The sequence below is a fragment of the Eurosta solidaginis genome, chromosome 1 (genome assembly GCF_040869045.1).
Source record: "Eurosta solidaginis isolate ZX-2024a chromosome 1, ASM4086904v1, whole genome shotgun sequence".
NCBI classification, from domain to species: domain Eukaryota; kingdom Metazoa; phylum Arthropoda; class Insecta; order Diptera; family Tephritidae; genus Eurosta; species Eurosta solidaginis.
In genome coordinates, this window is record NC_090319.1 from 316,528,716 (window position 1) to 316,553,186 (window position 24,471).

Sequence of the window (24,471 nt, forward strand, 5' to 3'; positions counted from 1 at the left end):
AAGTTGGTGCAGAACAACGTCTACCGGGTCTGCTAGTAAGTTCATTCTAACTGCAAGGCAAAGCAGATGATTTTTTGAGAAGCTTTGTCAGCTCAATGCCAAGGGCTGACCCCATTTAAATCTTGAGAAGTTTATTTATTTATTTATTTATTTAGTCTTGAAATTATGGGAGGCTTTTATGCCAATAGTGGGTGCACATTCTTCCAACATACATATTATAATATAGAAATAAAGGTATACCTATTTAATCCCTACTGAATCACCTTATTTCCCTTATGATCATAAATATAAGCGAAAGATCAAATTCCCTTGTCACCGACAAACTATCGGGAAAATGTGTCTCCATAAAGGAGAGTATATAACAATAACTCGATTTGGCATCCATTTTATACTGGAATCTATTTTTTGAGGGAGCGGGTATATGCTTTGATGAAACCAGAAAGTACTCTACTGCATATTTATTTAATCTTATTGTTTTTTATTCAAACATGGTCATTGGGAGCTTGGAGATTTCGCAATTAGACCGGACTCTCCATAGCAAGATCGTTGTTTCAACAAATTATTCTTTGATTTTCCTCACAGGATCATCCAAATTGGTCAAACATAGTGGTCCATCCCCATATATTCATATATTCTTTTTACATTTTTATGCCATCATGCAGATTGCAAATTCCCTAGCAGTTCCTTGGACATTCGGCACGTGCCGTGTGTTAAGTCGTTTTAGAAAAACTGTGGTCATCTCCTTGCTATATCGTTTATTTTCATACCCCCACTGCTAGCGGACCGTTTTCCACATTTTTCCATATGTTGGACTCTCCCAGCTAGAGAGCTCCTGTTGCGGCTAAAACTTGAAAATATCGAAATAAAACCTTTTATCCTCTAAGGTTTTCGCTTTTAACTGTGCATTGTACAACCTCCAATTGATGGCTCAGCATGTCTAGTGACTTTTACCACATAATAGTGCCATAAGCCAGCAAGAGTAGGAGCAATATTATTTTAGTAGAGTATTGTAAGTTTAATCTCAAGTTTGCTGGAGATCAAGAATGGTAGGCGCAATTTTGTGAGATCCGACGTGTAAATGTCCTTACAATCAAATTGGAGGGTATAACTTATTTAAGCTCATTTCCCTTGAATAATTTCAAATTTGTTTTTTTTTTTTATACTCAGTTGAGCAGAGCCCACAGAGTATATTAACTTTGATTGGATAACGGTTGGTTGTACATATATAAAGGAATCGAGATAGATATAGACTTCCATATATCAAAATCATCAGTATCGAAAAAAAATTCGATTGAGACATGTCCGTCCGTCCGTCCGTCCGTCTGTCCGTTAACACGATAACTTGAGTAAATTTTGAGGTATCTTGATGAAATTTGGTATGTAGGTTCCTGGACACTCATCTCAGATCGCTATTTAAAATGAACGATATCGGACAATAACCACGCCCACTTTGTCGATATCGAAAAATCGAAAAAGTGCGATAATTCATTACCAAATATGGATTAAGCGATGAAACTTGGTAGGTGAGTTGAAATTATGACGCAGAATAGAAAACTAGTAAAATTTTGGACAATGGGCGTGGCACCGCCCACTTTTAAAAGAAGGTAATTTAGAAGTTTTCCAAGCTGTAATTTGGCAGTCGTTGAAGATATCATGATGAAATTTGGCAGGTACATTACTCTTATTACTATATGTCTGCTTAATAAAAATTACCAAAATAGGAGAACGACCACGCACACTTTTTAAAAAATTTTTTTTAAATTCAAATTTTAACAGAAAAGTTAATATCTTTACAGTATATAAGTAAATTATGTCAACATTCAACTCCAGTAATGATATGGTGTAACAAAATACAAAAATAAAAGAAAATTTCAAAATGGGCGTGGCTCCGCCCTTTTTCATTTAATTTGTCTAGGATACTTTTAATGCCATAAGTCGAACAAAAATGTACCATTCCTTGTGAAGTTTGGTAGAGGTTTAGATTCTAGGACGATAACTGTTTTCTGTGAAAAAGGGCGAAATCGGTTGAAGCCACGCCCAGTTTTTATACACAGTCGACCGTCTGTCCTTCCGCTCGGCCGTTAACACGATAACTTGAGCAAAAATCGATATATCTTTACTAAACTCAGTTCACGTACTTATCTGAACTCACTTTGTATTGGTGTAAAAAATGGCCGAAATCCGACTATGACCACGCCCACTTTTTCGATATCGAGAATTACGAAAAACGAAAAAAATGCCATAATTATATACCAAATACGAAAAAGGGATGAAACATGGTAATTGGATTGGTTTATTGACGGAAAATATAACTTTGGAAAAAAACTTGGTAAAATGGGTGTGACGCCTACCATATTAAGTAGAAGAAAATGAAAAGCGAAATCAAAAGCCCTTGGAGTCTTGGAAGGAATACTGTTCGTGGTATTACATATATAAATAAATTAGCGGTACCCGACAGATGATGTTCTGGATCACCCTGGTCCACATTTTGGGCGATATCTCGAAAACGCCTTCACATATACAACTAAGGGCCACTCCCTTTTAAAACCCTCACTAATACCTTTAATTTGATGCCCATATCGTACAAACAAATTCTAGAGTCAGGCCTGGTCCACCTTTATGGCGATATCCCTAAATGGCGTCCATCTATAGAACTATGGCCCACTTCCTCTTAAAATACTCTTTAATACCTTCCATTTGATACACATGTCATACAAACACATTCCAGGGTTACCCTAGGTTCATTTTCCTACATGGTGATTTTCCCTTATTTTGTCTCCACAGCTCTCAACTGAGTATGTAATGTTCGGTTACACCCGAACTTAGCCTTCCTTACTTGTTTTCGTTTAGTTTTGTATACAATAGCACATTTCATGCTGGCTGTCAACAGCTAGGCAATAAAGCCTAAAAAAGAGGTTCATCATTCACATCAGAGATCAACATCAGAATGGAACATCAAAATCAACATCATCAGTCGTCTTCACAGCGACAGCTAGAACGAAATACGCTATAGCAAATAACAATAACAACTGTAGTAGATGCAACACCAAAAACATCACCATGAAAATCGACATCAAACATTTGGCATTAACAACATTGGCAACACCAGTAAATTGTGGTTTTTGTCACATGCACAATTTCCCTCTGGTGAATCAGCAGTCAATGCTTTTGTTGTGATGGTAATAACATGTTGTTGTTATTGGTGTATAAAATTTTAAAATTTTCAACATAACTTCTTGCCATTCCATCTAACGAACGAGCAAATATCGAATTACACTTCCGGTGATTCGCCCACCGCCAACGTTTGCCAAAGTCGAAAACGATTATTATGGTATTTATGATGTTGTTGTTGATGATGCTGGATGTAGGAATGGGCAACGAAGTTAAGCAAGCGTCAATCCGTAAAAGGATACGGAAGTTAGTTAGCTGTTTTTGAAGGGTTAGGGAAGGGCTTTGTCGTATCAAATTCTTGTCGCTTATCGGCACACGTTCGCTCATTTATGCAGATATACATATGTATGTATGTACTCTATGTATATTTGTATTTAGGTATGTACATAAGTACTTATTGGGGTATAAATGTTTAAGTATTCTGAATTGCATATGCTTATTAAAGTTCTATCAAAAGGGTAACCAAAAGGCTAATGGTGGAGAGAAGCGTATCTGCCCGCATAGCCAAGAGTAGTCGACACTTTGAATTTGTTTTGGTCTTCCTGTTGAACACTGGGTTTAAAATAGATATCTTGAGTGTTTTATTTGATTCCGAAGAGGCAGAGTAGATTATTTCGATTTAACTGGCTTAAGGGTTTATGGAAATTGGTGTTTGTTTAGGGTGTCGTCGATTGGATGTGATATGTCTGCTCGCTTCATTGATTATAAGGCGATTAGTTCGAATATTTTTATTGAGTAAAGCTCATAAGTCCGGTGACCTAATAACCATGTTAACGTTCAATGCAAGAGGGGGATATCGAGCGCTGACGTGAATATGATGATGCTTTTTACCTCTTAAGTTCAATATCCAGGGTCTTCTCAACATAGGTGATCAACTCCAAACATCTATTTAAAAAGAACTAAAATAAAACCTCGAACCGTATGGGTACTTTCGTGGTAGCACACAATCGTTCCAAAGGCAATCAGCATTGTATCTGAAAGGACTGGGTTTATATTCTGCAATGTACTTTCGCACTGGAAGCACTGCTAAAATTTTCAGAGAGTATTTTTGACATTGCTAGGAAGCGACATATTCTCAAGAGGTTTGCCAAAATAGGTCAGCAGAGCATCCACTACATTTCCCTTTCTTTGCGCAACGATACATGTAACCGTTTTTAAGTTAGTTATAATATAGAACGGAATTCCCTTTAGAAAATGCACTGCGCTCTGTAGGTTTATTGTACCCTCTTCTCTTCACAACGCCTCCTCAACGTCATTCGTCCTCTTCTAGAAATGGCATCGCGTCAATAGGAATGAGCTCTGCAGTCGCTATTGAATGCGCAATAGGTGTTAGAGGAACATATTCGAAGTTTTTGCCTGTGTCTTTTGAGTTTATAGTGACTTCTAAGTAACCCTGCCAACATTCTCAGGTAACTTTTGAACATATTTATCCTAGTTTTTGGCGGCCACCGTGGTGTGATGGTAGCGTGCTCCGCCTACCACACCGTATGCCCTGGGTTCACACCCCGGGCAAAGCAACATCAAAATTTTAGAAATAAGGTTTTTAAATTAGAAGAAAATTTTTCTAAACGGGGTCGCCCCTCGGCAGTGTTTGGCAAGCGCTCCGGGTGTATTTCTGCCATGAAAAGCTCTCAGTGAAAACTCATCTGCCTTGCAGATGCTGTTCGGAGTCGGCATAAAACATGTAGGTCCCGTCCGGCCAATTTGTAGGGAAAATCAAGAGGAGCACGGCGCAAATTGGAAGAGAAGCTCGGCCTTAGATCTCTTCGGAGGTTATCGCGCCTTACATTTATTATTATTTATCCTAGTTTTTGGACGCTTTGTATTGTATGTCCTCAGTAATGTCTTTACCTGTGGCAACACTGTGCTTTGAATACAACGCCTCTCCTTCTCGATCAAGGTTTTCGGCTTGTTCATTGCCATCTACTCTTCTGTTGCCGGGAACTTAAGGTAGCCGGATCCTATTGCTAATTGCTAAGCAGTTTAATTTCTTCAAAGAATCTAGGATCCGTGCGGATTGTATATTAACCGCAGATATTTCCGTGGATGCTACCTATCGTATCAGGATGTTCTCATCTGAATCACCACAAGTAATGGGCAAGGCCATTGGAGCGTTGTACTCCTGTCGTACCTGCTGTCCCTCCTTTTTATTTAGCTGATGTTATTTGAATCGAATGTAAGTTTACACTACAGCGGTAAGTAAGGCAAGCCTGCCACAAGAGGCGACTAAAATCCACGCCCGAATGTCTAAGGGGAAAAACTCGTTCCCGATTGCGCTAGTACCAGCAAATGATCTTACCGGATTCATATACGTGAAAGGAGTGCCTATAAACTCCAGTAAACAATCAGTAGTGCCTTTACGACAACAACAACAACAACAACAAAGTAGATTAGCTTCAGATTTTTAATTGCCACCATCCAGGCTTATATTCGTTCTCGATCTGTGAAATGAGCAACTCCCACCGAACCTTCGGATACGTGATTTACGTATAACAAATCAGAAGCTCATATTATTTTTATTTCTCCAAAGTACTCACAATTTCTTTATATATTTACATACTAATACAAAAAGTTAGAAAGCAATAAAAAATGTAATTTATCCTAAAGCTTAAGCACTTCAGAATACGTCAAAAGTTTTCCACACATGCACATTATAATATATATTTTATCCTGTCAATTGTGTGTAGAGCTGATACTCTTACACACATGAGTATATTTCTTTGTAAGATTGTATATTTAACTGTATTATCTCCCCAATTCACTTGCCACCCAACACCCAAATATTTGTCGGCATTTATTGCTTAACAAAAGAGGATAAATAAAAATGAAGATTTGAAACATATTGCGGGCGTATTTATTTGATAACGTTGATACATTACAAAAACAACAAACAATAAAATAATAACAAAAAAATGCATCATAATAGTACTACAAAAAACAAACTTGCGCGTTTATAGACAACCCACCCAATTTCAAAGCAGCTATCATATGAGTAGATTTGTACGTGCATGTGTATAATATATGTATGTACATAGAACAGCAATAAAGCAACCAACCACTAAATGACAATAAAGCAGTAACTTCCGTTGCTGTTGCGCAAAATCATTCAATTTCCGGTGACTGAACTATGACGACGACGGCAACGATGGGCGATACGAAAAGCTCCTTTACAATTTCGGCTTCGTCATTGCTTTGAAAGAACAAAGTGAATGAATGTTTAGGTGAACTTTTTATGTTTGCCGTTAAAATCATACATATACATACTAGAGATATACGCCGCCGCCGCCGATTAGGGTCGTTTTTCGCACGCCGCCGCCGAATGTCAAAAATATCGGCGCGGCGGCGGCGGCAGCGGCGTCCGGCACGGTACTATATTTTCTACTCGTTTAAGACTGTTTAGGCCATTTATTGTTCAAGTCGAAAATTGGTCGGATATGGTCGAAAGTGGTATCAACGGATGCGCATCACTGTCGGTTATAAGAAACTAATTGCGAAATTTAACTCTTTCTAACTGTTCAAAAGTTATTTAAAAAACACGCGTTTTCAATGTCAGCATAACACGGACTTTGCATCACCCAATTCACCAAGTTATTAAAACAAAACTCTAAAAGAAAGGTTATATAATAAATTTATATAATCACTTTGCATATTTTTTCCAAAAAAAAAAATTACCCAAGGCGTTTCAAATTGTTTTCAAGTTGTTAAAAAAAGCAAAAAAAGTGTCGATTTTTTTTTAAATTTTATATTGCGATTGGCTGAAGGAAGAAGCGAAATCAGTGATGCAAAATCCTTTAGTAGGTTCTAGAGGCATAAACACTCCTTTGAAATGTTTTTTACCTCATACTTAAGTTGAGAATATATGTACGTATGAGAAGGGTTTGAAAAATCACTTGGGCTTACATTCAACCATCTGTTGTTTATTTGCGAAACTATACAATAGCGTCTGAAATGTTAATTTTGATTTTCACACTTCATCCATCAACACCCAAGTCTCCCGGTTTGACATAAAGTTGGCGGCCCTATTCAAAACTATTCCCTTGGAGTTAATTACATTGATTATAGCCTATCAACCAAGTTTAAATCATAGTACAGGTCTTCAAGTAGGATATGTAGCAGCACGCACATACACAGCCACGCTCACCTGATAAATGCTTGTTCTTGTTCGTTTTTTTTGTGGATGCTATTTGGCATTGTTGTACTTCTTAGGTCCAAGAAAAGTGTAGTAGCTGCTAACGAAAACTGCGTAAAATTTTTATCGTAAAATTATAAAGAAATGCCCTTATTTACTTTCAAACGAGCACTTAATTACATCCCTCTTTAAAATCCATATGTTTTGGACAATTTTAATTAACAAATTGTAATACTTTTTTAACGGGGACGATTGCTAAAACACGATCAAAACCGTCCGGGGAGGTATTAATAGACGCGTTTTTGCCTCGCTTCCAATAATTCGAATACATTTTCGCCTTTGGACTATTGAAAACAGGACAAAACGCGTCTTTTCATTTCTCTTTCCACATTTTTGGACGGGTTATTGCAGTCAACCTCGGTGTCAAGCTGTTTTTGGCGGAGAACTTTTGAACGGGTAGAAAAACTTAGCACCCGTGTTTGTATTCTTAATACTGGAAGAACTATGCGTCCTCAGATATCCCAATTCAAAACTTTTGCATAATTTTCTGTAGGACCCATATAGGTGCACTACATTCTCATACTAAATTCGTTCAAAAAATTTACCATCATAGCAACCCATATCTGATATTCCGCTCCCTTTTTTGTTTCCCTGCGTCGCTTCCAACGACAGCAACCCCGGTAATTTTGACACTTCGTTCAGTGTCAAACGCATGTTCCACGCAGGTTCCACTGAGTTCCACAATAGTTTGACACTGACCGAAGTGTCAAACTACAATGTGTTAGAAAGAGAAAGGAGTTGCTCCTTCTCATACATGTCATACTTGTAAACCTGTACTATGGTTTAAATATCACCTACACGTTACGGCTCCTTTTACAAATGTGAATGCGAAGGAACACATATTTACCAGGTGAGGCTTTGTCCTTCGCAAGAACACTCAAAGTGGTGAAGCAAAAGCTTTCCCAAGCCAGTCGAACTAACCGTGTGCGCTACTACCCTAACGTAGTGGACAGTCGAAATAGTCTGAAAACTGAAGCTACGCGGTCATCCATAATGAGCTCTTATATCATTAGGCCGGAAAACAGCAGTAAACATCATTCAACTTAAAATGGGTAGACTTTCATTCTAAAATATCGTTTTGATTTAACGAAGACTATTGAAATCAATGTTTGAACCCAAACGTCTGCAAACTTTGGTCTACATCTTAAAATTTTATCCAGGGTCCTTGTAAAACTTTAATTATATAGATAGATATGATTTTCACCCATTACGCAATGACGGCATCCTTGGCCGAACTCCCTAACGAAAATTACGTCGACGAAGGTATGAGTTCGATGTCGCTTCTGTACACATGGTGTGATGGTCAGAAGGCCGGGTAGCGACTGGTGGGCGGGATTGCTACTGTTCGCACATCCGGAATTGTAGCTCTTAAAAACAGCCGAAAAAACTGGATGCGCCCTGTGCCACGAGTTTCATGAGTATTAATAGACCATTAATAGCAACCGTTAGTCAACTTTGTGCGTGGCCGCCAAGGAGCCACAAACGATTTAAAGAATTTGTGTTCGCGACGATTATTAGGAGTTAACCCTAGTGCGATCGAGGGTGGTCTGGGAGTGCCTGACCACACTTGCGATTGCATCGAATTATTTTACAATTAAGATTATCTGGGTCCCGGGCCATAGTGATATTCCGGGTAACTGTCAAGCGGATCTCTTAGCCCGAATCGGTACAACTGAACCGGATGAAGATGGCTGTAGGGATTTCGGGATTCCGCTAGCCACCTGTGGATTGCTCTTCCATAGCTGGGCCTCGAGTCAGCTCAGCAAACGTTGGGCGGACACTACGTCTTGTAGGATATCAAGATCTTTCTGGCCGAAAGTGGATGGCAGGAGGTCTGCTGAAATAATTGGGTTCACTAAGGCTCACCTATCAATGGTCATTGGGGTTTTGACAGGGCACTGTCCCATGGGTATCCATGCGGTACGTCTCAATATATTGGAAACTCCATCCTGCTGCAGCTGTATGGAGGATGATGAGGTGGAATCACCAAATCACTTTATGCTTGACTGCCCAGCTTTTGCCAGAACTAGGCGAAAGTATTTTGGTCGTGACTCACTTGGATCTCCCGAGGAGCTATCCAAGGTTGAGATCGGGATCATTCGGAACTTTATCGTTGCTACCCAACGATTCTCTAAGTAGTTATATCTACGTCACCGTTAGTTTAGTTTATTATATGTGGTATCACAACGGACCGTCATGTTGTCCAAGTGAGCTTCCTCTCATCAGGGAAGCTACCACCCAACCTGACCTGACCTGACCCTAGGCGAAACTACGCTTTGCACGGGATATGCAGACAAAAGTGTGGCTATTTTATGAGGCTATCCTTGAGGCAAAAACCTCGGATCTTTCCGAAATGGTCAACACGTTGATTTCCTTAAATACATACAAGCAAACCCTTTCATAAATACTATTTTTTAAATCGAAAAATCAAGCTTTTTAAAGTAAGAACACCGGCATTCGCCGGCGCGCCGCACACGCCGCCGCCGCCGGTTTATAATAGAGCCTGCGCCGCCGCCGATTAAGTGATCGGCGTAAACCTCTAATACATACATATGTATCTACGTGATTATATTCTTGGTGTTGGGCGTCAAGCTAAGTGGGTTGTGTTGTGATTTGTTTAGTTTTTTCCGTTTTCATACTTCATACCGCATTTTTATCTTATCTCTACACCTACATATATACTCAAATATTAAGCGACATCACCGCGAAAGCATTCACATCCTGCGGCGCAGCATTCGCACGCACACTGTAATACCTTTTACATGAGTATAGGGTAAATACCCCAAATATAGTACAATTAATCGACTTATCGTGGTAGCAAGGTCATAATTTAATAGTTTTGTTAAATACTGAAATCATGAATATGGCCGTGTATTATTAAACCGGATTAAACAGTTTTGAGAGGATAGATGTGAAGCTTTAATTTATTCTTAAAATTTGTAAATAATAAGGTATGCCTAGCTAGGGGCGACTTAAATACCCAAATGAGTCAAGAGGTTACAAGCGCAATTTATAGATGCTTCAACCCAACTGTCAACCTCACCAACCCGTGGCGAATCCTGCTTTTTGACAGCCGAATTTCTTGTGACCCCAAGCTCCTGTTGGAAATAGGGCGTGGGGAAAGGATGCCCTCGAAGGTTTAATGTGGTCATATTAAATCGTTTCCGGGATGGTCGCGCTTGTACCTTATGGTGCAAAGGCAAAGGACCATCAGCTTCGATAATACTAGCCAAAATATTCGGGAAGTGTTTTTAAAAAAAAAAAATTAAAAAAAAGTTTTTATAGCTACTGTGCAACAAAAACAACACCGAAATTGAGACATTCAAATTACTATTCAAACTTTGAAGAGCTGCAGTGCCAAGCGGTTTTTGGCCTTCTTTCTTCCTGTGTCTACAACTTTCAAATTGAAATCTTAAACCTTAAACCTTATAAGCTTTTTTATTCGATACCGACATTCTTGAGATAGATTTTTGGGCAGCCTGAGTGCATGTTCCTATATCACAAGTTTAATATGTGCTTTTCATTCACATTCTTCCACATTTAAGTCTATGTTTCTGAGTCATGCCAAGAAAATTTGAATAATTTGTAGATTCGATTTGTGGTTGGGCTTAGCTTAATCTTCTTTTAAGTCTATATTCACAAACTATGACCGATATATCGAGCAAAAAGCCTTCCTATATATTTTTTCACCCTTATTATCGCCACTTGTTAGATTCCCATATTATATAATGAATTAAGGGGCTATCTACGTCCAAATTTGAGAGACATATACGAAATCGGCGGCCGCCGACTATCCTAGTTTCGCGCCCCGGGCAAAGGAACATCAAAATTCTAGAAACAAGTTATTCAATTACAAGAGAATTTTTCTAAGCGGGGTCGCCCCTCGGCAGTATTTGGCAAGCACTCCGATTGTATTTATGCCATGAAAAGGTCTCAGTCGGAGTCGGCATAAAACAAATAGGTCCCGTTCGCCAATTTGTATGAAAAATTAAAAAGGAGCACGACGCAAATTGGAAGAGAAGCTCGGCCTAAAATCTCTTCGGAGATTATCGCGCCTTACATTTATTTATTTATACGAAATAGATTAACCCAAATTTAAGATTTATTTGATGCCGATATTGTAGAAACAGATTTTTGGACTATATGCACCCTATTTTGAATATACGAGGCAGATTGAGTGATTGCGATTGATATAAATTGTATTGTATAAAATGAAAAGGCGTTTATCGTCCAGTTCGCAAAAGTGACAGGTTCGAATGAGACTACCAGTGAGAGATCTTACATCATTTCTGCATGCAGTTTGGCCCGTTTGTTCCTAACGAGTTAATCGAGTGCTGCCTGGACTATTTTATCTCTAAGTTGCATATGGTTTCCCTCCTGTGTCCTTTGGTAAACCACCAAAAGAAATACCGCCAGAAACTGCTGCGACTTTTGGCCGGGAGCCCATCCCAACCAAACCTGACTGAATGTTTAATGTAATACAGATACGCCTTCGTAAAAGTCCTCTGCAGCAAATCTATCACAAGGACTTCAGTCTGAAAGATAGTTGGGTCTCATCCTTGATGTACCAATTTATCGAAGCTCAAACTTCTAAGCAAAGTTCGTGAATAACAAAATTGATATTTAAAGCTACAGTTCCGCACTAGTAGTTTGAAGATTACCACCGAACTGGTGTTAATCGGATGCAGGGCGGAAGAGTTGGCAGCCACACTTGTTCCAATAATGTAGAAATTAAAGCTATGTGAATGTAAACGAATCAATCAGGGCTGTGACTATATCGAAACCACCTAAGACTGAAGCAGTTCAGAACGCGTTCAAGCGTTACAATGTTGCCTACTGAAAACATTGCGAGGGCACAGAATTACAATTACTGCCGTCCCCAAATGCACTAGTTCGGAACTAGTGGGATTCGCTGCAGGGTCCTTAATAAAAGGGGAAAATCATCGCAACAAATCGCATGATTAGAAGTCAATAAATTCCACCAAAGCCTGAAGAGGTACTTAGATACATCAAGAGCTTCCAGATACAAAATTAGGCTGAAAGGTCTTGCACAAAAGATCTGCACAAAGGTCGCAGTGTTTCCAGACCAATTAATAATAATAATAATTCCACCATATATGCAGTTATTAAATGTAGCTACATCACCTTTTAAGAGTGGAAGAAAAAGGAACTCCGTTTACTGGCGCTCCTACCTTATTCACATAAATGCATGCTACATATATACATACATACATGTGTATATAAACTTCAGTTAATATTCTCCTATAGATATGAATTATGTATATTTGCATGTACGAATCGTATCTAAGTAAGGTCCTTTACGCTTTTTAAATTCGAATAATTTTTATTATGAGGCAAGTTATGAATTTTTGATGAGTCCCTGTGGTGTGTTCGACATTGCAGCCGGTTGAGGCTTAGGGTAAATGTTCGTATAAATGTTGTTGCTTTGTATGTACATATGTATATGTTATTCTCATTTAAGCCCAGTGACAGTGGCAAAATTTATTTACTTGCCACACTTTCACAAATTCCTACCGTTGATAGATCGTCCAATCGACCGAACACCCAGCACAACCCATTAGACTAGCATTCAGCCCATCATTTGGTAGAGGTGGTGTAGGTGGCAGACGACAGGAGTCTTACATCCCTTGGCACTGAATTGATGGGATGCTTTGATTATTTTTTTCATAGTTTATTATTTCCACAACGACGACGACGACGACGGCGACTATGAATGATATAAAGGCAATCCGGTTGTTTACAATGTGTGTGCCGGTGTGCATGTGTTACTCGTTATTGTTGTTGTTGTTGATTTTATGATATTTAATTTGCATATATATTGCGTCCAAGTATGTAATCCCATCATTTTTATTTTTTTAATTAAATCAAATTGTCTGCCCCGATGGTCGGCATCATCGTCGTCGCCGTCGTTCGTAACATCAGCCAGCGTTAACCAACGTTCGCAGTTTGTGGTCGTGCGCTTGTACTTTGTATTTATGTATGTATGTAAATATGTTTGTTATGTTAATAAAGTATGCACTCGCCTTGTTGATGATTCACTAATGAGCTTCTAGTTGTGAGTTGGAAATATTAATTTTCACAAAATCTATGTCAATTAACCTGTTCGGGTGGTTTTGGTTTTTGTATAAAAGGGGCTAATAAGAAGGAATTAATAACCGTTAAATGGGAGTATGTATGATTGACTTGCAAATAACGTTTGATGGAAACAATGCGGATTTTGATATTCCAACCCACGTAAACGCTGTGCTCACTGACTAGTCAATGCGTAAAAAAACATAAATATAAGGCGCGATAACCTCCGAAGAGATTTTAGGCCTAGCTTCTCTTCCAATTTGCGTCGTGCTCTTTTTTAATTTTTCATAAAAATTGGCGGGACTGGACCTACATGTTTTATGAGGACTCCGAACGGCATCTGCAAGGCAGATGAGTTTTCACTGAGAGCGTTTCATGGCAGAAATATCCTCGGAGTGCTTGCCAAACACTGCCGAGGGGCGACCCCGCCTAGAAAAATTTTCTTCTAATTGAAAAAACTTATTATACATACATACATACATACATACAAATTTGATGTTGTTTTACCCGGGCGTGAACCCAGAATCTTCGGTGTGGATGGCGGGGAACGCTACAACACACCACGGCGGCCGTCAATACGTAAATACCGTAAAAGTCCTTCTTCAGTCCCATACACATACTCATTTAATGTTACCAGATTTGTATATTTATATCATACTTCTGTGTTGACTTTATAACCTAGAAACAAATGTGGTTTCCTTCAAGTACGAAATCGCTACTGTCACATTCAATGCAACCTTTACCTAAGCTTGTACTACCTTGAACAAGGTCGAATGGATGCAGTCCTTTCCAAGTGGTCATAACCGTGTTAGTAATGACGTGCTGATTTCAGGATTAAGGTAAGGTTACGTAAGTTAAACTGACCGGGCAATCTCCCCATACACTGAATGTGTCCCAAGTGTTACCAGAATTTGTTTCATAACCAAACGGAAAAACCCCAGTAAGGTACCAGAACTGATGTTATAGAATAACTTCGTCGTTTTGGCAAATAATAAAAGTTTTCTAGGAAATAGCTTAATTGCTGCCTCGAAATCTGGCAACACTGCTAACCCTAGTAGCTGAATTGAGGAGTGGAAAGCATAATAAATTGATGCCATACGGAGGGAAAAGGTCTTGAAACTCAGTTTAGCTAGAAAAAAATTGATAAATAGGATATTGGTTGGGAGGGTTCTTCTTCTACAATCATATATTTCTTTATTTATTTAATAATTTGGGAAAAATGGGTTTACAACAACTAAGGCATGACGTGGCTGAATGCGTTTGTAACACATTCAACCATCGTAGGAATGCGAGTTCAAATCCCACTCCCGGGAGAGGATCTGCTTGATCAGTACACATGCGACAGGATTCCCTTAAAGTTTCTGTCGGCTTTGTCATGCTTTTAAATGGGCCAGATTAGCGGAAACGGCTTTTCATTAATTTTTAAAGCAAATAGAGGGGCCCCTGGAACAGCAAGAGTTTGGTGAGTGCCTTTATAGAAATCATGGGGTCGTTCAACATTGTCCGACCAGGGGTCATTAAAAGGTCTTTGGCTGGCTTAGGAGTTAAGGGGGCTGTGGTTTAATTAGTTAACTGTACAAAAGAGCTTTCGAAGCAAAGTAGAGTAGGACCACAATGGAGAGAAGGCTGAGCAGATACATGCCCCAGGGAAGTGCTGTGGTAGTAATCGAGCTTCTTCCTGACTGGTTCTGCAGATGATCGATAGTCCTGATAAAGGTATATTTTTAGACACCATAGCGATGTGTTACAGGACAAAGACTAGGGATTTACTTAGGGTTTTACATCCTCAGTTTAAAATGCCTGATTGCCGTAGCGTATTCCAAGCGTAAATATTCGCGATTAAAGACCACAATTAGAGAATTTGACATAAAGCACAGGGTTCAATTTTGGTGTGATCGAGAGTAGTCTGGAAAGACGTTACTTCTCCTAGCTATTTTTGGATTACTAACATTTCGGTACCGGGAAATACAGCATCCTGGAAAACTGTCGGGTAAAATTCTTAGCCCGCATATATACAACCGAACTGGATGGAGGCGGGTATTTATAGGAGGTTTGCTGAAACTATTGGCTCTGCCAAGGCTCATCTATCAATGGTGATTGAGGTTCTGACGGGACACGGTCCAATGGGAGTGCATGCGTTGTGTTTTAATATACTGGAAACTTATTGCTGTTACAACTGCATGGAGATTGATCATCTAGTAACTTTATGCTTAACTGTCTAAATTTTGCCAGAAATGAGCTTAGGTCACATGGATTTCATGAGGATTTATCCAGGGTCAAGTTCGATATTATTCGAAACTATGCCGAATACACTTCCCAGGTTTGAAATCTTTCATTGTTTACTGAACTTTGAAAGAATCGGGAATTGGAATTTTTACTTAGTGATTTTCCGACACTGCCTTGTACTCGATACCTATATCCATTTAAAGGAATCGAGGAAAGGAATCAATATTAAAACAAGTAAGGAAGGCTAAGTTAGGGTGTAACCGAACATTGCACACTCAGATGAGAGCTTTGGAGACAAATAAGGGTAACTCACCATTTAGCAAAATGAACCTAGGGTAACCCTGGAATGTGTTTGTATGACATGTGTATCAAATGAAAGGCATTAAAGAGTATTTTATGAGGGAGTGGGCCATAGTTCTATAGGTGGACGCCATTTAGGGATATCGCCATAAGGGTGGACCAGGGGTGACTCCAGAATGTGTTTGTACGATATGGGTATCAAATTAAAAGTATTAATGAGGCTTTTAAAAGGGAGTAGCCCTTAGTTGTATATGTGAAGGCGTTTTCGAGATATCGACCAAAATGTGGACCAGGGTGACCCAGAACATCTTCTGTCGGGTACCACTAATTTATTTATATATGTAATACCACGAACAGTATTCCTGCCAAGATTCCAAGGGCTTTTGATTTCGCACTGCAGAACTTTTTCATTTTCTTCTACTTAATATGGTAGGTGTCACACCCATTTTACAAAGTTTTTTCTAAAGTTATATTTTGCGTCAATAAACCAATATAATTACCATGTTTCATCTCTTTTTTCATATTTGATACAGAATTGTGGCATTTTTTCATTTTTCGTAATTTTCGATATCGGAAAAGTGGGTATGGTCATATCGGATTTCGGCCATATTTCATACCAATTCAAAGTGACTTCAGATAAGTACGTGAACTGAGTTTAGTTAAGATATATCGTTTTTTGCGCCAGTTATCGTGTTAACGGCCGAGTGGAAGGACAGACGGTCGACTGTGTATAAAAACTGGGCGTGACTTCAACCGATTTCGTCCATTTATCGTCATAGAACCTATGTCCCCACCAAATTTCACAAGGATTGGTATTTTTTTGTTCGACTTATGGCATTAAAAGTATTCTAGACGAATTAAATGAAAAAGGGCGGAGTTACGCCCATTTTGAAATTTTCTTTTATCTTTGTATTTTGTTGCACCATATCATTACTAGAGTCGAATGTGGACATAAATTACTTATATACTGTAAAGATGTTAAATTTTAAAAAAAAAAAATTTTTTTGTTAAAGTGGGCGTGGTCCTTCTCCGATTTCGCTAATTTTTATTTGATATACATATACGAGTAACGTTCCTGCCAAATTTCATCATGATATCTTCAACGACTGCCAAATTACAGCTTGCAAAAGTTTTAAATTACCTGCTTTTAAAAGTGGGCGGTGCCGCGCCCATTGTCCAAAATTTGTCTAATTTTCTATTTTGCGTCATAAGGTCAACGCACCTACCAAATTTCATCGCTTTATCCGTCTTTGGTAATGAATTATTGCACTTTTTCGCTTTTTCGAAATTTTCGATATTGAAAATGTGGGCGTGGTTGTAGTCCGATTTCGTTCATTTTTAATAGCGATCAGAGATGAGCGCCCAGGAACCTACGTACCATATTTCATCAAGATACCTCAAAATTTACTCAAGTTATCGTGTTTAAAGGCGGACGGACGGACATGGCTAAATGAATTTCTTTTTTCACCCAAATCATTTTGATATATAGAAATCTATCTCGATTAGTTTATACCGTTTCGGATTACCGTTATGCGAACAAAGTTAATATACTCTGTGAGCTCTCCTCAGTTGAGTATAAAAGTTATCGGCGAAAAATATTTGATACCTTACAAGTACCGTCCTCCTAATAAAGCTCAGTACTAAAGTAATGAAAGTTAATCCTTTACATACCTACATGTTACAAAATTATCTTGGACATATTCCTTCGGTTTATTTACTCAAAATTCTTTTACTGAAAACGGTTTTTGGTACATTCATTTTGAATTGGTAAGCGAAATTGTGTTCAGACTTCGGATTCCTAATTCTGGAATGAATACGGGTTTGTAGACACCCCAATAAACATTTTGGGTAAATTTTCAGTTTGCCCCATGAACTACACAATTTTCGTTACACTTCATGCTATTATAAACGATTACGAGCTTACGAACCTCAGATTCGGATTCAGTACATCTAAATACTTGTTGGTATATGGAAGGTCAAATCTTGTTTTTGTGTGACGGTGTACTTTTTTCTGACGGCTTTTATGTGCCAATTTATGAGCATGATGTAGAATTCTTTTAAATTAAGCAAAAGCTTCCCAATGTTGGGGTACTTAAAATTAAATTTAGCGGGAATTGTCACCATGCTTCATAGATACCACGATACCGTGTCCACGTAATCGATACCCATGAAAGTACTTGTACCAGGTAATCGACTGCCAAAAATACTCGGTACTTGCGCAAGTTACTCAAAGAATGTATTCGTAGTTTCTCGTATCGAAACACCAGTATTTTTACCTGAGCTTGTATTTCGTTTAACGATTCCTGATCGAAACTCCTTTTTTGGATAACTATAGCTCTAAAATGAGCGATCGGTTTAATGACATATTTGAACTAGCGACAAATAGTACAAATGAAATATAAATGTAGTTGATTTACGACTCACACAATTATACTTCTTGCTGTTACAGCACTGATTTAGCATTCGTTCGTAGCAATGCTGTGCCTAGTGTCAAAAATCTCAAACCTTAAGTAGTCCTTAAATGTTTCAGTACTAAACGGTTAATTTTCATTCTGAGTAGCTATCTTTGTACAACTAATTGTAAGAAAATTGCAGGTCCATGTGTTCAATAGTGTCCGAGACTACCTCTTTCCAAAGTTTAGGACTTTGTATTGTTATATGAAGATTGCATCACGCAGAGCACAGAAGGAAGTACATTGCAAAGAAATTTAAGAACTTAACCATTTAAATTTACTGAGCACTTATCTGCTCACTACACCTCTTCTAGGTCGCAATCAGGGGTCTCCAAAACTGACTTATCTTGTTTTGTTGATTTTCCGACAGCGTGGATAAATGATGTATATTGGAACGATTTTCCGTCATCCCTTGTCAAATTTGGTTTTGAGACAAACCGGTTTCGGCGTTGTGCCATCATCAGTGTCGATTTTCGTTCTGATCTGTTGTTGTCGTTTGTTCTGTATTTATAGTTCGTAGGTACATGAGCAGGTATCGTCAAAATTGATGCTGGTATATATGTATTTAGTTATGTGTATGTGCTGTGTGTTCATTCAGAACCGATTTGTGTGGCTGACCGGGGTAGGTAAAAATCCGTAATTTTAGTCGTTTGACCTTCTTTGTGGGTTTGTTGTTTTGGTGTGTTAATTGTTTTGTGTTTATTTGTTGTTGTGTGTTTGTCTGTTGTACCTGTGTGATTACTTTGTTTCTTGTAAACAAGTTTTAAAGGCTCGAATATTGTGTCAGAAATTGTGTTTATCTGTTCGTTTATTATTCTACCGTCGAATGTTTTTTATTTGTAGATTTCCATGTTTTCGAGTACGTTGAGACGTCGGTCTTTTGCTTGTATGTGAAGAACCCTAACTGTTTTATTGATATTTGCTGGGCAACATTCATTCTCGACCATGTGATTTGCCAAGTTAGACTCGGGTATAATGTTTGGATTCCGTTTTTTTTTTTTTGTTGTAATCTCTAATAGTTTCTCTGAACCTCGTTCTTATTTGCCGTCTTGTTTGTCTCCAATGGCGGCCACCGTAGTGTGATGGTAGCGTGCTCCGCCTACCACACCGTATGCCCTGGCTTCGCACCTCGGGCAAAGCAACATTAAAAAATTTTAGAAATAAGGTTTGTCAATTAGAAGAAAATTTTTCTAAGTGGGGTCGCCCCTCGGCAGTGTTTGGCAAGCGCTCCGAGTGTATTTCTGCCATGAAAAGCTCTCAGTGAAAACTTATCTGCCTTACAGAAGCCGTTCGGAGTCGGCATAAAACATGTAGGTCCCGTCTGGCCAATTTGTAGGCAAAATCAAGAGGAGCACGACGCAAATTGGAAGAGAAGCTCGGCCTTAGATCTCTTCGGAGGTTATCGCGCCTTACATTTATTTATCATTTTATTTGTCTCCAAAAATATAAAGTGATTGCTCTTTCGCATAAGCAAAGAGAGCACAATTGTGCTATGGTATGAGTACCCCTGATCTGAATCGTCACGAGTACACTTGACCTAAATGAAGCCAATATATATTTCACTTATTGCTAAATCAAAATAGGATACAGTCGACTTCTGTTGTTCTTAGTTTTGCCCAAGGTTATTTACCACATCGTAAGCGTGCTTTATATGAGATAATTGCGTAAGTCCAGCCGCGTGCTGACAGCGAAAGAATATTTCTATAATTACCAAAATCACTGCGTTACCTCAACTTGCAGATACATGATGCCTACTACATATGAATAAACTTCTCAGAAGGATAAAAGACAAGCAATTACAAAAAGTCCTTTTTTCAAACAAGCTGTAATCCGATTTCGACTCGTTGCTATCCACTTTAACATCGCTGGATCGTTGTCATTGTCGTTTGCCTTTTGCTAAAAGAAATTCAAACATAAATATTTTCTAATCGGATTAGCTTTGTTCGACTGTTGACTTTTGCTTGTGAGCCGATTGCTTGGTTCACAACATGACTCGTACGCTTCTACACAGAATGCGTGTGCTCTGTATATGTTAAGGGTTGGTAATATGCAATTTAGTCCTTTTATTAGCTGGAAATGAAAACATTTATAAAAAAATGAAATAATTGGTAGATGTGTGTGCGGTTTTTATACTCAGTTGAGCAGAGCTCACAGAGTATATTAACTTTGATTGGATAACGGTTGGTTGTACTGGTATAAAGGAATCGAGATAGATATAGACTTCCATATATCAAAATCATGAGGATCGAAAAAAAATTTGATTGAGCCATGTCCGTCCGTCCGTCTGTCCGTTAACACGATAACTTGAGTAAATTTTGAAGTATCTTGACGAAATTTGGTATGTAGGTTCTTGGGCACTCATCTCAGATCGCTATTTAAAATGAATGATATCGAACTATAACCACGCCCACTTTTTCGATATCGAAAATTTCGAAAAACCAAAAAAGTGCGATAATTCATTGCCAAAGAGGGATAAAGCGATGAAACTTGGTAGGTGCGTAGACCTTACGACGCAAAATAGAAAATTAGAAAAATTTTGGACAATGGAAGTGGCAACGCCCACTTTTAAAAGAGGTAATTTAAAAGTTTTGCAAGCTGTAATTTGCCAGTCGTTGAAGATATCATGATTAAATTTGGCAGGAACGTTACTATTACTATATGTATGCTTAATAAAAATTAGCAAAATCGGAGAGCGACCGCGCCCACTTTAAAAAAAAAATTTTTAAAGTCAAATTTTAACAAAAAATTCAATATCTTCACAGTATATAAGTAAATTATGTCAACATTCGACTCCAGCAATGATATTGTGCAATAAAATACAAAAATAAAAGAAAATTTCAAAATGGGCGTGGCGCCGCCCTTTTTCATTTAATTTGTCTAGGATACTTTTAATGCCATAAATCGAACAAAAATTTACCAATCCTTGTGAAGTTTGGTAGGGGCTTAGATTCTAGGACGATAACTGTGAAAAAGGGCGAAATCGGTTGAAGCTACGCCCAGTTTTTTCACACAGTCGTCCGTCTCTCCTTCCGCTCGGCCGTTAATATGATAACTTGAGCAAAAATCGATATATCTTTACTAAACTCAGTTCACGTATTTATCTGAACTCACTTTGTGTTGGTGTAAAAAATGGACGAAATCCGACTATGACCACGCCCACTTTTTCGATATCGAAAGTTTCGAAAAATTAAAAAAAAATGCCATAATTCTATACCAAATACGAAAAAAGGGATGAAACATGGTAATTGGATTGGTTTATTGACGCAGAATATAACTTTAGAAAAAAACTTTGTAAAATGGGATTGACACCTACCATATTAAGTAGAAGTAAATGAAAATGTTCTGCAGGGCGAAATCAAGGGCTTTGAATCTTGGCAGGAATACCGTTCATGGTATTACATATATAAATAAATTAGCGGTACACGACATGAAGTTCTGGGTCACCCTGGTCCACATTTTGGTCGATATCTCGAAAACGCCTTCACATATACAACTACCACCACTCCCTTTTAAAATCCTCCACTGGTCCACCTTTATGGCGATATCTCGAAAAGGCGTCCACCTATAGAACTAAGGCCCACTCCCTTTTAAAATACTCATTAACACCTTTCATTTGATACCCATACCGTACAAACAAATTCTAGCGATATCCATAAATGGCGTTCACATATAGAACTATTATCCACTCCCTCTTCAAATACTCTTTAATACCTTCCATTTGATACACATGTCATACAAACACATTCCAGGGTTACCCTAAGTTCATTTTCCTACATGGTGATTTTCCCTTATTTTGTCTCCATAGCTCTCAACTGAGTATGTAATGTTCGGTTACACCCGAACTTAGCCTTCCTTACTTGTTTGTTTTTGTTTTATCTGCATCATCATTGTCATCAGTCGAAGATGAAATTTTTATTTTGATTTTTAGCTGCAAGGATATTCATATGTGAGTTTGTTTAATTGTTGTATTGCATATTTATTAGTTTTGTTGGTTTGTTTATTTTTCTCTCTTTGTTTTGTTTGATTAGATGATTTGACGTAGAAATTATGTTATTAGCGCATTATGCAGAAATTAGAAATTGGGTCGATCGTCCTCCGGTAGGTTGGCCAGCATATCCTGATGATAATGCGCAACAGCAAAAAGTCCTGTGAGTGTGCTGAAATAAAAAAAGCAAAAGCATTGCATGAGAAATGTAAACAACACAAACGCCCGCCCTCCTTGCATACTTTTTATGGAATCACTGTGAGAAACGCTTAAGGGCAATGTGCATGTATTTACAAGAGGCTAATAAATAATAGTTACGTAATACAATAATTGTAATCAGTGGCTGTGTGAATATGACGGACGATTAGTTTGTGCTCTTTCTGTTTTTTTTTTTTTTCAAATAAATGCCAGGCCTTTTTTGTTTATTTGACTGGTGCATTGGCGTGTGTCTGGTGCATTATTAATTGTTTGGTATGAAATTTTGTAATCTAATTAAAAATGTATGAAAGAACGAAAGTGGTTGAAGGTGTGAGAAAATAAAATGAGATGAGCTTTAGCCTGTAGTAATGTTGTTTGTATTACTGAGCTTAAGTTGGTGCATTTTGGAAAACAAAGTAAGATAAGTATTCGAGCACGACACTGCTCAATATTTAGGCATGTAGTTCCCAGATGGATCCAAGCTGGGCGGATGGGTTGGGTGGACTACTCTGCCATCAGCTCGGTGTTAGTCGGAAGTTTAAAGGATGTGGTAGATGGGATGCTTCTACCGTTATAACTTTTTCGAAATTAAACTTCTGTCAGATAGCTCTAATATCTGCCACTGTGAGGTCGAGGCCTGTAAGCGATTACTTGACCTGATTTGCAATATCATCTAACTTACTTACTTACTTACTTAATTTGGCGCTTAACCGTCTAAACGGTTATGGCCATCCAACAAGGCGCGCCAGTCGCTCCTTCGCTCCACCAACCGGCGCCAATTGGTCACACCAAGGGAGTTTAAATCGTTTTCCACCTAGTCCTTCCAACGGAGTGGGGGCCGCCATCTACCTCTGCTTCCATAGGCGGGTTCCGTTAGAAACAGTTTCTTGGCCGGAGCATCATCATTCATTCGCATAACATGGCTTAGCCAACGCTGCCGCTGCGTTTTAATTCGCTGAACTATGTGGATGTCTGCGTATAGCTCGTACAGCTCATCATAAAATCTTCTTCGGTACTCGCCAACGCCAACGCGTAGAGCTCCATAAATCTTTCGAAGAACTTTTCTCTCGAACACTCCCACACTTCATCTGCTGTTGTCATTGTCCATGCTTCTGCCCCATATAGCAGGACGGGTACGATAAGTGACTTGTAGAGTATGATTTTCGTTCGCCGAGAGAGGACTTTACTTTTCAATTGCCTACCTAGTCCAAAGTAGCATTTATTGGCAAGATTGATTCCTCGCTGATGTTGTTGCTAGTGTTGATGCTGGTTCCCAAATAAACGAAGTCTTTTACTATTTCGAAATTATGGCTGCCAACAGTAGCATGGTTGTCAAGGCGTATATGCGCTGAATCTTTGCTCGATGACAGCAGGTACTTCGTTTTGTCCTCATTCACCATCAAACCCATCTTTACCGCTTCTTTTTCCAGTATGGAGTAAGCAGAACTAACAGCGCGGGTGTTTAGGCCGATGATATCAATGTCATCAACATATATCATCTAACTACTTCCTGATAAAAACTATTTCGGTGCTTGGGTGCCTGGCTACTGCCATGCTGAGCCCAATACCAGGGCAGGCGACCTGGACGTGTGTTGAAAAAGAGGTCTTTCTGCCCGATTTTGGCTCCAAAGCGAATCGGAGGAGCTATTAAAGCTTATCTATCTATAATTATAGGAGTGTTAAGAGGCCACTGCCCAATCAATATACACGACAGTCGAATCTGTGTCGGCTGTATTCAGGACGACGATGCTTACTTTATGCTCAAATGCCCAGCATTTGCGACGGTGAGGTGTAAATATGGCAGTCGGGACGTTTTCCAATAAAAATCAGAAAATCCTAAAACGAATACTATTAAG